Source organism: Austrofundulus limnaeus, unplaced genomic scaffold (genome assembly GCF_001266775.1).
Source record: "Austrofundulus limnaeus strain Quisiro unplaced genomic scaffold, Austrofundulus_limnaeus-1.0 Scaffold27, whole genome shotgun sequence".
Lineage (NCBI taxonomy): Eukaryota > Metazoa > Chordata > Actinopteri > Cyprinodontiformes > Rivulidae > Austrofundulus > Austrofundulus limnaeus.
In genome coordinates, this window is record NW_013952429.1 from 2,134,424 (window position 1) to 2,150,160 (window position 15,737).

The window sequence follows — 15,737 nt, forward strand, 5'->3', positions numbered from 1 at the left end:
ACACACACACACACACACACACACACACACACAAGCACACACACACACAAGCACACACACACACACACGCACACACAGCCACAAAGCCCCAGGAGAAGAGAAACAGAGACCGGCTGATCATGCAAGCAGCAGACTGGACTGACAGACGGCAAACGAGCCCCCTACTATCACACTAAAACACACACACACACACACACACACACACACACATACTTATTTGTGCTCAGCCATCGCTGTGTGGGACTGCTGCAGCACCTGCCTGGCCCCGGCTGGGGGCCCCCTACTTTCTGCTGAGAGTAATTATATGCATTTATGTGTGTGCRTCAGTGTGTGTGTGTGTGTCAGTGTGWGTGTATGCGCAGATGATTTTGGGGTTAAGTTGGAGGCTCGTGTCAGACTTGCTCTTTCAGGGGGGAGACAAAGGTCCCCTGGGATTATGTTGTGACTGTGTGTGATGGAGCATTTTCATTGAGCGGGCCTCTCAAGCCGCCATCTTTATGCGTGCCGCGCGGCTTTGGGTTTCCTCGAGTGGGCGTCGGCCCAAAACAAAACAAAAYGCGGGTCTGTCCAGGCGGCGAGGTCGCCGCCCGCTCTGGCAGCTACAAATCTCCTTTCTCTCCGCCGCTCTCCGTCCCTCCTCCTCACTCAACAATGAGTTGCTCCATTTGTCAAGGGGCTGACCTCGGAGACCCCCAGCCTCTGTGAAGCGACACGAGGAATRATCGGCCACAGAAGTGCTGGAAGAGAGGGGTTCTAATCCTTTCTGGCAACCTGTGTTTGTGCGTGAGGGATAAAAGATGAATGAAGCTGGAAAACAAAAAAGCAGGGTCTGGGCTTTAGGAAACAAAAAGATGCAGTTTGCAGAGTTCATCTGTGCAAGTCCAGTGTCATACAGATGTGTTGAATTTGGCAGTGTTATTACAGGTCAGTATAACGTTTAACAATATACTATTTATTTTTTCTTACATGGGTTTTTAGCTGATAGTGTAGCCTGGTTTGTTCCACACAATAACCACTGTGGGATTGTCTTTATCTCCAGGAAGTGAAGGCAATCCAGTCCATTACAGACATGTGCTTCAATAAACTTATGATCCTTCCAACACTTGTAACATCTGTCATATTAAGCATTCTTTTCACTGGTTCAAAAGGCATCAACCTCACAATATCATTTCCAGTCTGACATCAACAAAAAACTGTTATAGAATAAAACTGCTGGAAAACATGCAACACGAGCACCCCCCACAGTTTGCAACATCTCTGTCAGTGAAGAGGGATATCTTCAGTTTATAGCAGGTCTGTGCCTCATCGTGTGWATGATATTAAACACTGTGCTGTTTCAACATCAAAACATCCAGCTCCTTCAGGACGTTCCATATATTTATGCTTTTTGAGATATTTAGCGTTTTCAACCATTTTTGTTCTAAGTGAAAATGAATGGAGCTGTCTTCATCATCCTTAAAATCCTTCATGCTACTTTTTACTTTTTGTTCTGGTTCTGCTTTTCTACACTTCTCAGCGCTAATTTCAGCTTTTTTTCCTTCTAATTTTAGTAGGTTCTGCCTTTTCAGCTATCTTTCTGATCTTTTTAGCTATTCTGCTAATTTAAACAATTTTATGCTTATTCTGCTATCTGCAATTTAAGCAACTTTTGAGCTTTTTTTCAGTAAATATAGCTTTTTCAGCTATATTCACCTTTTTGTGACAGTTTCAGCTTAATTTCAGCAAACATGCTCTATGTGCTTGATTGTGTTAGATCCAGCTTTTTAAGCTACTTTTAGTGACTTTTCTGCTAATTTAAGCTTTTTTCTTATTTTGCATCAAATTGCTATTGTGCATCTTCTCTGTTTTTCTGCAAAAACGAAGCATTCATTCATGTTACAAAAAATGCAAAATCTCTAGTTATCGTTAAATCCAAAGGCGTCCCAATTATTTCMTGTCTGCTTTTTTCTGGAGTCTAAACTTTATGGTGAAAACACAGTTTAGATTTGGCTTTATATAAAGAATTTGGTTACAGGTTGATATGAACTCATTAAAATGCTGTTTTAAACAAACCTACACATCTTCTGTGCCCTTGTTGTGACACTCAGGCATTTCAGTGCCGTGGACACATTTATTCTGCAGACGGTGTCCTGTGCTGCACCTGCAGTTTGATCTGTGTACAAAACCTTCAGCTTCGTATCATTTTCAGCAGCTCCCACGTGATGCTGCAGAATCTTATTTGAGTTTCAGACTCAAAGTGCCGCGTCGCTCCGCTCCCCTCTCCCCTTCCCTCGTCTCTGCTGTCCCCGGGGAGGATTTTGTTGCTGTGTAAGTGCTTCCCTCCTCTGTGTACACTGAGTCAAGAGAGCAAACCTCAGAATGCTTTGATTCGTGTTCCCCATCACCTGAAACAAAACAAGAAGACGGAGCTCAGACACGGGCAGCAGCTAATGAAGCCGAGAAAAYGTTACCAGACCTCCTCTTCCTACAAAGCCTTCTTCCTCCTCATCAAAGTGTCCCAGCCTGGATTTGTCCTCTAAAGACACCAATCTGGAGYGGCTGCAGTCGCTGGAACCTGATCACATATAATATTTGGATCMTTTCAAAGAACAAGCAGCTTCTTTTTTTAGATTCTTCTTTCTCTCTTTGTTTGCACTTTCTTTTTTTAACATTTCACTGAATTCAGACATGTTTAGATCAAACCATGAAATGAGATTGCACATTTTGTTTTGTCTCCTGCAACACATTTGATAAAATTCAAAGCATACCTGAGACTAAGAGCGGGAAATAATTTATTTATGATTTTTTTTTCTCATTTAGAAAGCTGGGTCCGAATAGCTTCTCTATTTGTTAGTGTCTCTTCGTGTGAGAGGTGTTTTATAAATGAAATTTATGAATAGCTGCTTCTACAGTAAACATAATTTTAGAAAGACTGAATACATAATTTTTTTTTTATTGTGGAGGGTTAAAGGAAAGTTGTAAACAAATCATTGAGTCTGTTAGTTAAATACTGCAGGTGTTTGCTCTTTCCTTCAGATAGCTCCTCACTCCAGTCAGTCCTGCATCAGTTTTTTTCCCCAATTGTTTGCCATCTGTGTGTRCGTGAATGTGTGTGTCCCCCAGCTGCCTTTGAGTTGTCGGCCTGCTCCCAAAGTCACGTTGAAATCCCACAGGCATTCGCTCACGGGAGCTTAGCGATTAAACACTTTCACATGGCTGCATACTTTCCATGAAAGTGTTTCCCCGTTCATATTCCGAGACAGTAGCACACAAAAAAAGACTTGGGTGTTAACGTTTTCCCAAAGCAGCTCTACGAAAATACAAATKAATATCTAATCGGGAGTGTTTTTGAGACAAAATGACTCAGATTGTTGATTTGAGAGGAACAGACGCTGTCAGAGTATTAAAGAGTTTGGGTCATCACTCCATCACTTCATCTAAAAAGGTGTTAAAGCTTGATTGTTTTTAAAAGCACCATCTTGCGTACRTTTTAAAGCAAACTTCAATAAAACCGTCCTCCTCCACAGAGTAACTGTTAGTTGATGAGTGCAGCTGCAGTTAGCGGTGCGTGCAGGGACTGCATGTCTTTTCTACACTCTGTCAGTTTTAAACACGGTGTAGACAAGAGTGGGGATAGACCGTCAGATTGGAGAAAGCAGTCTGGGAAACAGAATGGTTTGTTATTTGAGGATYTCTCTTTGCTTTTGGCCTTGAGCACCTGAAGGTCGTTATGTCAAACTGGTGGTATTTATGCTTTAAAACTAATTAGTTAGAATCTAATCAACTTAACTGATGAAACAGTTTGAACTCAKTTTATCTAGACTTTAAGCTGTTTTGATTAAACTCCACTTACATTTTWTACTTAAAAAAAACTCACGCGCTCTAAAACAAATGTTCAAATTCAAACTTTAGCCATGTGGAGATGGAGTCATRGCTGAAAGTGCGCTCCTTTAGCAAATTTTCTTTACTGTACAAAAGTCAGCATATTGTGTATCCCTAATTAAGCTTTATTTATTTTTATGCATGGTTTAACTGAAGCCTATTCACACTCCCTCCGAGTTGTTGAAATCGTCTCGGATTGTCACAGTTTCATGATGAAAATTATGTCACCGTGCTCACAGCGTCGACTCTGCCTCCCCTTTTGTCACAATTCACCGGCAGAACTTTTTACCCCACTTCCGCTGAGAACTTATTGTGTGATTGGTCAGAAGTTTGTGGGCGAGATTGTTAATGCTGAAAGCGCTTGGACGATGCATTTTGCGCCAACTTTTATTGAGATCGTTTATTAAGATCGTCAAACGGCCAAAAACTCACGAGTGGAGCTAAAAATGATGTTTTCTATGGAGGAGTCTGTGTCAAGTGTTACCTGGGACAGATTTATGGACAAATAAYAGTAGCTCTAACCAGGACAGATGTGAAAAAATAACAGTGGATTGTTTATTTAGTTATTTTTTTATAATAAAAAAAATTTCGGAGTGTAGACTCCTGAGGGAAGGAACACCGTGCAGTGACGCGTCCCGCAGCTGGAGGGGTTTCCCGGGAGGTCGTTGCGATACGTCTCAGGAACTATGAAAGATGTGTGCGAAAATTAAAAACAACCACGTGACCATGCGTCGACTGTTTGGCTTCAGTTGGTGTACGAGGATACCTTTAAGCTGTGGGAGGACTGAAGTTTAATAGTGCTTCAGCTGATGCATTGCCACTCCTAAATATTCTTATTTACCTGTAAGTTTTGGTATTTTTAACTTTTACTATTTACCACCAGAATGCTTTTTTACAGTGTATACATGATAAACAATTAAGAAAACTTTGTTCAGATCTAAGCAAACAACTTTTACTTCACTTAAGAAGTCATAATTGTGACAAAATGTGTTCTGTTTTATGTGCCTTGTGTTGAACATTTGGTTTTACTTCAGTGTATTTAAACTCCACACTCCTTCTCTCTCTTCTCCACATTATTTATAGTTTGCTGATGTACACATCAGCCTAATTGCCGCTGACACATCCACAGATGGCGGGTTCACAGTTTGCTGACCCGCTCATCCAGAACTCCAGCGGTGATTGACACCAGCTGAGTCTCGGCGATGACTCAACAACAAACGCTTTGCGGCGTTACCGAGCTGTGTTGTATTAATTTAGGCCGATACTAATGGTTATGAGCATCAAATCACACTCGGCCTCTCTCAGATTTCAGAATACCTGGGTGGGTAAATGACAAACAGACCCTGAATTGTTTACATTTAAAGATGTAATCCGAGCTCATCTTTCCTCGCTCCTCTGCCTCGCTTCTAATGCGGCTTGAAATAGATTTCCTTAATGAAAGGTGCAGTTCCAGTTGGCGAAGTGTGAAAACACTCTCTGCTTTTATGCTGAGGTAAAAATAGCTGCTGTATGTGTTGATGTGTAAATGACAGAAGGAAGATGTGCTCGTTTATCTGTAATTGGTTGCGGAGTGCAAACCTCATATAGCAGCCGTAAAATCAAATCCAAGCGTCTCTCTGCACAGACGAGCTCAGTAATGTGGCTGTAGCCATATGCTTCTTCAGTGTGTTTGTACATGCCCGGCTTCAAAATGTCAATATTTTCTACAGGGACTGGGAGGATAGTGTTGAAGCCACCCTTTTGGTTTAGTCTCTTTTTGAATTTTAATGTATTGCTTCTTTTTTAAACCCCTCTAAATCTTACTTGAGTTTTATTTCCAGTCAAGAAAAAAAGCCAAAGTGAGTGTTGAATGTGGAGTTTGCGACATTTGCTCTGAGGCGACATGTCGCTGCTGGTTATTAATCTCACTTTCTCCTGATCATCAGTCACTTCAGTTAAAACAAACAGGTTTTATTGTTTTTTTGGTTCTTGTAAAGCCACACTTGTCAGAAACATAATGTGCAGTGTTTTTAGGATGTAGCTGCACTCTTCAAACTGAACCTAAAGAGACTGTTTGAATAAGTAAGCTCTTGCACTTCACTCTAAAAATGTTTTGTTGGCTCAACTTAAAAATGACAAAAATTTCCACTCAGCTTTTTAAATCATCAACACTGTTATTTAGTTTAGTTTATTCATTTCTTTAAAAACAACAATATAAATTCAACTAACAACAAAAATACAAATCATAGATTAAATGAAAGGTAGCAGAAGAAGAAAAAAATTGTATCTGCACCTTTTTTCAAATAAATAAATGCAATCCAAAATAATCTTTAGTTTACATAAAAAAAGAAAGAAAAGAAAAAAAATACTGCCAAATAAGTAAATCCAACTTTTAATTTTAGGTTTGGCTAAATGAGCTGATTTACTTCTGACCTCCTAAAGCACAATTAAGTTGAAGCAATGTTATTTGAGCTACTCTAATTTCACTTTTTATTTAAAAATATCCTGGCAATTTCTTTTTAAAGTCACTAAAGTAACTTCATGTTGTAAAAACGTAATATTTTTGGTTGTCGAGTGGTGAATTTTTTTCATTAATTTTGTGGTGCCCTGACTTTTAAAAATGATTAATCAACTCATTGAAATCTGTACATAGACAACTATTTTACGCTGAAAAATCCTTTTATTTTAAGTTCTACCAACAAACATAAAAATGGTGTTTACACTCAGACCTCCCTTGCAAAGTAATCTGTGATCTCAGTGGGATTTTCCTGGTTAAAAAAGGTTAAATAAAGAAAGAAAACATTGCAAAAACCCAATGTTTTACATTTAAATCTTTATTTAATCAAACCAGCCTAATATAATTGATTATGACGACACTCTATAGTTCACAATCATGACATCAAAATGCAGAAAAATAATGTCCTTATTTGGCTGAAAAGTTTCTCCAAACAATGTAACATTTTCTACTTAATAGAGTTTACAACTGTTTCACAGTTATCAACCATTTTAAGACACAATTAAAGCTTAATGGGGATGGAATCAGGACAAGGTGAGTAAAATGGGAAAAAAATAGTAAAAACTATTGATGTTTAKAGTTATATGTTTAAATTATATACCATAATAAAGTAACTATGTCACCTTCAGTTGTTATTAAAAGGCTGTTTATATGTTTAAATAGAAAATAAACTTGACTTCTCATCACATCTGTTTCTAAACGCCTTAAAATTGTCCTCTGTCTCTTTATGAACCTCCTTCCTCTTCTGTCCTGCCCATTTCAGCACAGGGCCATGCGGGTGTGTGCTCTATGATGAGGAAGCTCAGCTTGGAGACACAGCCCAAAAGGCGGTTCTAGGTCCAACTGGTCATTTTTGGCCCCCCTGCCTGGCTACCTCGGACATGATTTCTCAGACATGCATGAATGAGTCATAGCAAGACTCTGGGCATGTTTTTGATGAGAGGATAACATTATAACAAAACTCAAAAAAGTTGATTTTACATGATATTGCCCCTTTAAGTTTAGTGAATACACCAAAGTTTTTTTTTATTTCAACATTTCATCCCATGCAAAATAGCAACCCTCGAAAGTAATGATGTCGTAGCCACACCTTTAACCTATGACCCAGGTCTTGTTTTCTGTGTTGTTTTGTATTAGTGTTACAACGCCACATACAGGTTGTTGTGTTACTATTACAGTTTAGTGAAGACACTCCGTTTTACAATTTATAAACTAAAATTTAAAATTGTAGTACCCATCCTRTACTTCAAGTGTGAGACAAGTTTAGGATGTTATTGTGAGATTGTTCTTAACATTTTCAAGGTTTGACTAACACTCAGCATAAGATGATTTTTAGTTTTAAACTCTGGCACTAAAGGCAGCATTCGTGAAATGCTCTTTTATTTTTTATGTTTTTGGTTGTAAATAATTGAGTAATATTCAGTACTTTATTCAGTTCCCTGATTGTGTTACTGTTGTGGTGATAACCTTTCCCTGCTCAAACAGCTGGGCTCAGCAGAGGCCCAAGGTGAGGGACAGCTCTTAGCTTTCACACAGGTCGGCGTTCCTGTCCCCCCCACCCCCGTCTGTGTCGTCTTACAAGGTGCCGCAGCCAAAGCCGGCGAGCCGGGCCTAAGTGCTGAAGCGGTCCAATGAGACGAGGACAAAACCACATCACGGAAAAACACAAAAGGAAAAACTTAAAGGGGCAATCTCATGTAAAATCAACACAAAAGGAAAAACCACAAAAGGAAAATAGTTGATGTCAAACATCCTGCTGTGATACTTCATCTTCTTTTTGTTTTGTGTGAATGTTTGTTACGTTTTCATAAAGACGGAATTAATACACAGCGGAAAGCTGTTGGGGTGCAACAATAAATGTATCTGTATCGAACCTTTCAATACACACTATGTATTAACTTCTACACATGCTCTGTGTTGAAGGCTTCTCCAYCTAGGCTGCATTGTCGAGCGCAGACAAATTTGCAGTTTCAGCAACATTTAATTTAAAAACTGTACTTTTGAGGTTAAACAACTATTCATAATTAATTTCAATGAACTACAAGTTAAGAAGGTTATGGAAATTTCTCTTTTTGTATTGAAAAAATATCTAACCGTGAGACTAAAGTATCTAACMGAACCGAATCGTGAATTTTCTGTATTGTTGCACCCCTAGAAGGCTGCTGATCTTTATCTTCAGCTACAGAAGTTCAGGGTTTTATTTGTACTTTTTTGTGGATTTTTTTTTTTTGTGTCCTGCTGACTGAGAATGTACAGCAGCATATCTGAGAGCTTCTCATCAGTGTTAAAATCACGGCTCTTTGAGCACATAAATCCGTGGAGCTCCTGACCTTGGAGATTTGCTATTCTCATTCTGTGCTTCAGGGCTGTAAAAACATTTATTGCACCAATTTGAGACTTTCTGAACAACCATTAGGATGACTTGTAGGCCGGGGCATGTATTTAAAAAGGCGTTAGCCTAAAGAAAATTCCTTTCAGAAGATTTAAAATGAGATATTCTCAACCTAGAAGTGTTTTCTCCAAACCTGCCAGGCTAGATTTGTGTGTTTAGCTTTAAGGTCTTCTATTTCTTTCATAATGAAGTCCTAATGTCCTTATTAACTTTGGGTGCAGATACTGTGTGTTTAGCCATTCCCTTGGAGTCTTATCATTGTTTTTTGTTTTTTTTTTTGGATAAGTGAGAAAACAGGACAGAAGAAACACCCAGATTCTGCTGTCCTGTTGCATCGTCGACGCCTCACAGCAAGAAGGTCCTGGTTTYGATCCTCGGTTCGGACCTGGGGTCTTTCTGTGCGGAGGTTGTATGTTCTGCTCGTGCTTGTGTGTGTTTTCTCTGGCTGCTGTGGTTTCCCCCACCCCTAAAAACATACAACAGGTTGCCTTCAGGCCCAGGCCTCCCTTGAAAAAGAGATCTGAGATCTCAACAGGACTTGCCTGGTTAAATAATGGGAAATAAATAATAAATAAATAAATTGTTTGAATGCAATTGARTTTGTGTATCAATCTGAGTAATTAAAAAAACACATTTTGTTGTTTTTTTTTTCTTTAAGCCACTTCAGTGGAAAACAGAACTGAATATTAGTTTCTTCATCATCAGTGACTTTTTTTCACCTTTTGGTCTTGAATAACAAAAATAGTTTCAAAAAGTTGATCACATCGATTTAAAATCTGTTCTGAGATCAGTAAAAATTTGACACCGATTTGAAACAGGATGATGTCATCATGTTCACTTCTGTTCTCTCAGAAATCAAAATGCCCATAAAATGTTAAGAATGATTACACTAATATGCTTTTAATACAATCAGTACCAAGCAATATGTCAAAAAGTCTAGGCAGTAATAATTATATTGTACATTTTGCATTTTCGTTTCTTATTTTAAAGTCAGCAGCTGGTTCCTTCTTTTCTTGTCACCTTGAACTGCCAGACCGCAGTCATGTTCTTCRGCAACTAAAACGGGGTCTGGAAATGCTCTCCCTCTTTCCTCACCTTAAAAGGAAAAAAAAAAGAAGCAGGTCCTACAGAAAACAGAGACTGTTTACTGCTTGCTGCCCCCTGAGGATTATGGGAATAGGATTATGAAGGAACTGTGGGACTTTTCTCCAATGGAAAGAGATCGGAGAACAGCTGACTGGATGATTGTAGGTGATTAACCAACCTCCTGCTTGCTAAACTGTCTCCAAAGAGCAACTGAAGTACATCAGGAGACCGTGGTCCCTTTGGTTGGGGGGTACTGTTTAAGAATTGAGTATGAAAAGGCCCACCCAGCCCAGATGGTAACTTTGAAAATGTTTCTAAGAGGCCGATAAGCTCCCCCATCCTCAGCCGTAAGCTTTTGTAGCTCCTTTCTTTTTTACTTTTTTTTTCTTTTACAATTCGAAGTCTGGAGCCTCCCCCCGAGGGCAGCCCAACCTCAGGACCATTTGCCAACTATTAGAGATCATAAATCTCTGTGGTGAATGGCGCTGCGGCCGTCAGTGGTGCAGGGATTTGATGGTGTTGTTGGGGGTGAGGCTGACCTGAGGGCAGGCTTCGGGCAGAAGAAGGGACTAAATGAAAGAGAAAAGACAGCCTGAAGATGGGTCATTAAACAAATGTTTCCCTCTGCTTTTTGTGTCCCGTCTTCCTCCATGAAGAGCTGTTTGGTGTGGAGAAGACATGTTTGATGGAGGGTCTGTCCTGAGAGGTTTTCACGTCCGTGTAAAGGGGAGGTTTTTAGGTAAAAAGGTCACCAACTTGGATCTTTGTCTCCATGCTGACCTGCGGGGGCCCTCTCAGCTTTGTGTGTGCAGGGTATACGTTTGGCCTCATCCACATGAGAATGGCATTTAGTGAATACGCACAAGTTTTTTGTTTGTTGGTTTGTTTTAGCCTTGCTTCTACATGGAAAGGAGCCATGAAGAGTAAAAAAAAAAGCATTTTACATTTCTATGGATTTGGTTTTGAAAACCTGTGTTTAACTGTTTCCACGCATGCTTTTCTGTTGTGTTCATTTTTTCCCCCAAGCAGCAGCAGGAGGTAAAATGTTTATTTGAACACATRCTAGAGAGCTTGCAGGGAGCTATTCAGTTGTCTGCTGCAATCCCCTCTGCTCCTGGAGACGCCTGGGGGACAGCGGGTCGGGAGACCTCTTTCAGTCTGGATTTATTTTTTCAACAGTGCTGTCTGTTAGACCATTTGGATTTAAGGTTTTATGCCTTTAAATGCAGAAATGTGATCAAATGGGGACAACTTTCCCAAATAATTGCATTTATACTCCTTATCTTGTGAGACCTTTGTGTTTGTATCTGTTTCAGTCTTGGCTGCAGAGTCACTGCAGCAYAATGCTGGACGCTGAGTCAGAAGCCAAAAATGTCAGGTGTGGGAGTTGTGTGCTGTAATTTGCRGTGTCAGTCAAAAGTTTCGCTAGTCGGTCGTACCCTGAAATGCTGAGAACAATCGTTGAAGGACATGTGTTGACACGAGTGTAATGGTAAACTTCAGAAGTGTTGGAAGTGATGACACCCAGGGGCTGGGCAACATGTCTGTTTATGAGGCTCTCAAARATGAGCCCCGATGATGTTACAACTTCGTGGTCTTTCCTGGAAAACTGAGCRCCTCGCTCTGGAATGTCATTAAACCTGGAAAGGAATGAGGTCTTAAACCTTAGGGTCGACGCTTGTAGTGAAGAAATAGGCTTTCTGTAATAACAGTGCACTGAAGTGTGTGTGAGTGTGTGTGTCAGGGACACAGCGTTGGTGTGTAATCCTCCTGTGTGGTGGAGGGTGATAGATGTCAGCTGTCTGTGGACTGAGCTGCTGCGATGTGATGGGAATTACTCGAGATGTCGATGAAACAAAGAAGGTACAAGCAGATGCTTGATCAAGCGTATTGATACAGCATYGCCTAGAAACATTTCATTTGGATTTAGCCGCTCTGAGGTGAGATGGGGTGACTTTTCTTATTAAGATAATGCACCCGAGACCGATGAGCATCAACCTCAGTAAGTCAAACATGACAAAGACTTTGAAAGTACTATTCACACAGAGTTGACTGGTTGCACTAAAAAGGCAGGTTCACACTTTCAGCAGAAACTAAAATTTCATTCGATTTGCTCAGACTCAGGTAAGCAGAAGTTACACAGTGTATCCAAACACCTCATCACCCTCTTTACAAATCCAAAAAATAAACCATAATCTCAGAGTTACTGAGTAAATTCAGTTTTTATCTTGTTATGGGTGAACTTGCACAGCATTTCAGATGTGTAGAGGCTGGAAATAATACTCAACCATGGGGTATCAAATTTTAAATAATGAAAGTAGCGGTACTTAAAGGTCTTCATATGACCTGTTYGTCATGTTTAAGTTTTAAGCAAAAATCTCAAGTGATCTATCAGCTCTTGGCGTATGATGATTTTATTAATTGCAAATTAAATAGAAAACAGTTGTACTCTTAGTATTTCTATTTAGAAAGGTTTATAGAGCCAACTTGGCTTGTGTATAGTTGCTGCAGAGTTACTGAGAGACATTTGTTTTGCTGTGAARTGCAGGAAAAGAGAGACGAGAGAAGAGTACATTATCTGCCTGAGAGAAAAAGCAATTACCACTGTGCATGTTTCATCAAAGGCAACAGGTGAGGGCGATGTAGAGATGAGAGAAGGGAAGAACAAGATCACGGACACAGGCGGTGGAAATGAGTTGTAACCAGAGTGGAAATTTTCATTGTTTGAGTTGGATGTACTCGTGTTTATATAGGCCTGTTTGATGCATTCTGCCTTGAAAATGTTCACAGTAAATAGTTCAAATTAATAACAGCGTACTGGTCATCCATGAAGACTRTGACTCAGCAGACGGAGCTCTGGCTGGGCTGGTGGGGGCCGTGACATGCATGGTAAGATGGTCTCTTTATGAGCCAGACAGCTGACCTTTTCCTGCAGTCCTCTATGACAGCAGAGGTGACATCTGAGTAATTAATGGTTTAAAGTCTTGGTGGCTCACCTTCTGCACCTCGTCGTGTCACTCAGCTGTCAGCTGATGATGTCGGAGCTCACATGTGGGATGGGATTCATCTACCATCTTGCTTATGAAACTAYTCAAGATGAAWGCAGAGCTGCTCTTTTTGAAGTTTAGGAACCCCAAAACTGAGAAGAATGATAATTTCAGTACTGACAAAGCTCAGGTGAGTCGCCTTGCTTCAGTGTCACCCTCAGCCGTCTGTTATTGTGAGTGCAGACAAAAGGATGGCACGCTGGGATTTGAGACAAAAAGACACAATCACACAAAGCAGGACATTTTCTGCAGAGTATGGATAATTATACGCTTCCTCATCTTCTCTAAACAGTGCTGCTGTTTTTCTGAGTGAGTAAACTTTATATTTTCCTAATAAGAACAAAGAAACAGCCAACATGTTATCGGCTGGAACTCCTTTAACATCAGTGCCTGCATGCTGGGAGCTGTGGTGCAGATCAGACCTGCTCACCGCCCACCTCCCATCATTAACTGAGCACTGTTTGCAGATTGAGTTATCCTCTGTGTTWATGTGTACACATTCACCCATTTGTGCACACAAAGATTTCGATTCAGCACCAGCGTATAGAGATTTCTCTCAGTATAGAATAAAGTTTAAATAATTGTTGAAAATATTCCTGCAGACTAAAGGACAAAGACTGCTTATGTAATCTATGGGTGGGTGWCATTTGTTTCCAGAGGGCCATATTGACTTCTTAAATYTAACTAAAGGGACACATTGAATTGGAAAAARAAGCATGCCTGATTTATTTAAGTAATCCTAACTATATCGTATTGTAGCATAATGTGTTTTGTGGTAAACTATAGCRGGGAGAGCTTGAGCCATAGAAKAAATGAAGTACATCYAAACATAAATCTGRACTTGTTCAGATGGTGAAACCTGCWCCGTACAGGTCGTCTTTCCTCGTGTGCACACAAACCAATAAGGATCTCCATCCACGACCACCATTACTCAGCTCWGACTTTGATCTTTGGAATAATGTCAGCTGCCTCTCGGAGGGTTCGACTCGCCATCTCTGGATCCCCCCTGCCCCTCGCATTCAGGCCCTGCGCCTGCTGACAAGCTGCCAGCTCCACTCATCCTGAACCAGCACCCCAAACGACGCCAAGTCTGTGGGGCCGATGGTGGGTCTTCCAGCTTACAGTGGCTCTGATAATGTACTCCTTCAGCTGTGTCAGATGATGTGACAAAAGCGCGCGTGTGTGTGTGTGAGGCGAAAGAAAGAAACTGCCATGGAGACGGGAAAGGTATCGCACAAGAAATCCCCCTGGTGCCGAGAGCACATGAAAAGCCTGATTATCATGAAAAGCTGTATGTGTGTGTTTCATTATGGCATGTGTGAGCGATGACTAGTGAATGAGGTGCCGCTGGTTTTGCCKGTCCACCCTAGTGCTTCAGTGTAATTAACAAGGAGACTAATGAGCTTTAACAAGGCTGGCTTTTTTTTTATTAGAACTGCTAATTGCTTGATGCCAAGGCTGCATTTGGGAGACAATGAGAAGTGGACTTTGTGGGTTCAATTATTCATGTAAAATATAAGCCTAATTTTGAGCTTTTGTGCTGCTGCTGCCATGTTTTCCTCGGGTGTCCGGAGCCATGTATTACCAGATCCTTATGGGGTCCAGAAACACCCTACAGATCCTCCTCCGGGCTTGGTTCTGTAGAGTTTTTGCAGACAGGACGTAATGTTTCTGAGCAACCTTTACAGTGCATTGTGGCACAGAGGGAGGCCCCCGCTGCTGAGGAGTCTTGTTGCCATAGGGATGTGTGCCTGGTCTGCCGTGTTTATTTAAAAATGTCAACAGTCCGACATTCACAAACCCATACAAATAATAGGTTTGGAGAGGTGATAACACATTATGATCATCCTCACATTTATTACAAACACACTGATCTGATGGGACCTCACAGCTTCTGGGGAATCAGTGCTGATTAATTGGTTGTCCTGGTCCTAATTGCCTCCCTGAGATTATTTTAGGCATCAGTAATACTAAACCATGTGAAACCAAGTTTTTGTTGAAAGTTATCAAACTCTAAGAATCTCATCCTAATCCATGACGTATGTATGGTACACTTCCTGCCCACTATCAGCTGTAATTGTGGACAATCAGACGTCTCTGTAGCTCTTACTCCTTTTCCCCCCAAGAGCCTGTGACCTCGTCCCGCTCTGCTGCAGACAGCAGCTCATCAGCAGCTCGAGGCTCCTGGACGGTGACCTTTATCATTCTGGGTCACTGACATTGAGAAAGTCAGACGGGTCGGGTCTTCAGTGATTAATCCAATTGTTTCAGATGACCTCTCGTCAGGGGTGTGTCTGTCCTCTGAATTTTGAAAGGATCCTACAAAATAATGTGACCAACGTCCTGTAATCCTGTGGGACCCATTCCTGGCTCTGAAGGGCTGCTATCCTGCATGCTCTGGTAGTTTCCCTGCTCTTCAGCAGGTCTTCAGGTTCTGCAATAGCCTGTTGATCACTTATTCGTACAAACCAGGTGTGTCGAAGCAGAGAACCGTCTAAAACATACAGGATATCGGACCTCGAGTACAAGAATTAGGCRCCACTGCTGTGATCACAGGACGTCTTTGTTGTTCCTGTTTCTCCATACGAAGCTGGATTACATCACCCTTAAGTTGTTTTGTTTTTGAGCAGATTTTCCAACGTGTTCAGGAGCTGCTTCATATCTCCAGGCTCTATATGCAAATGCAAACTCTCAGAAAATCTCCCTGACCCTCGCATACTGCCAACCCTCGTTATTTTTTTCTTAAATATTCAACTTTATGAAAATGAGGCTGAAGACAAAAAGCCTGGCATTGTGTCTAATCTGCCCCCTCCCTCCCTACACACACACACACACACACACACACACACACACACAC

General features: G+C 40.9%; 1 protein-coding gene across 3 annotated transcripts in view; it reads left to right on the forward strand.

The window, feature by feature from the left end:
• The window catches only part of rhbdl3 (rhomboid, veinlet-like 3 (Drosophila)), a 35,648-nt gene that overhangs the window by 1,908 nt on the left and 18,003 nt on the right, over positions 1-15,737 (forward strand). The gene's annotated exons all lie outside the window — the stretch shown is intronic.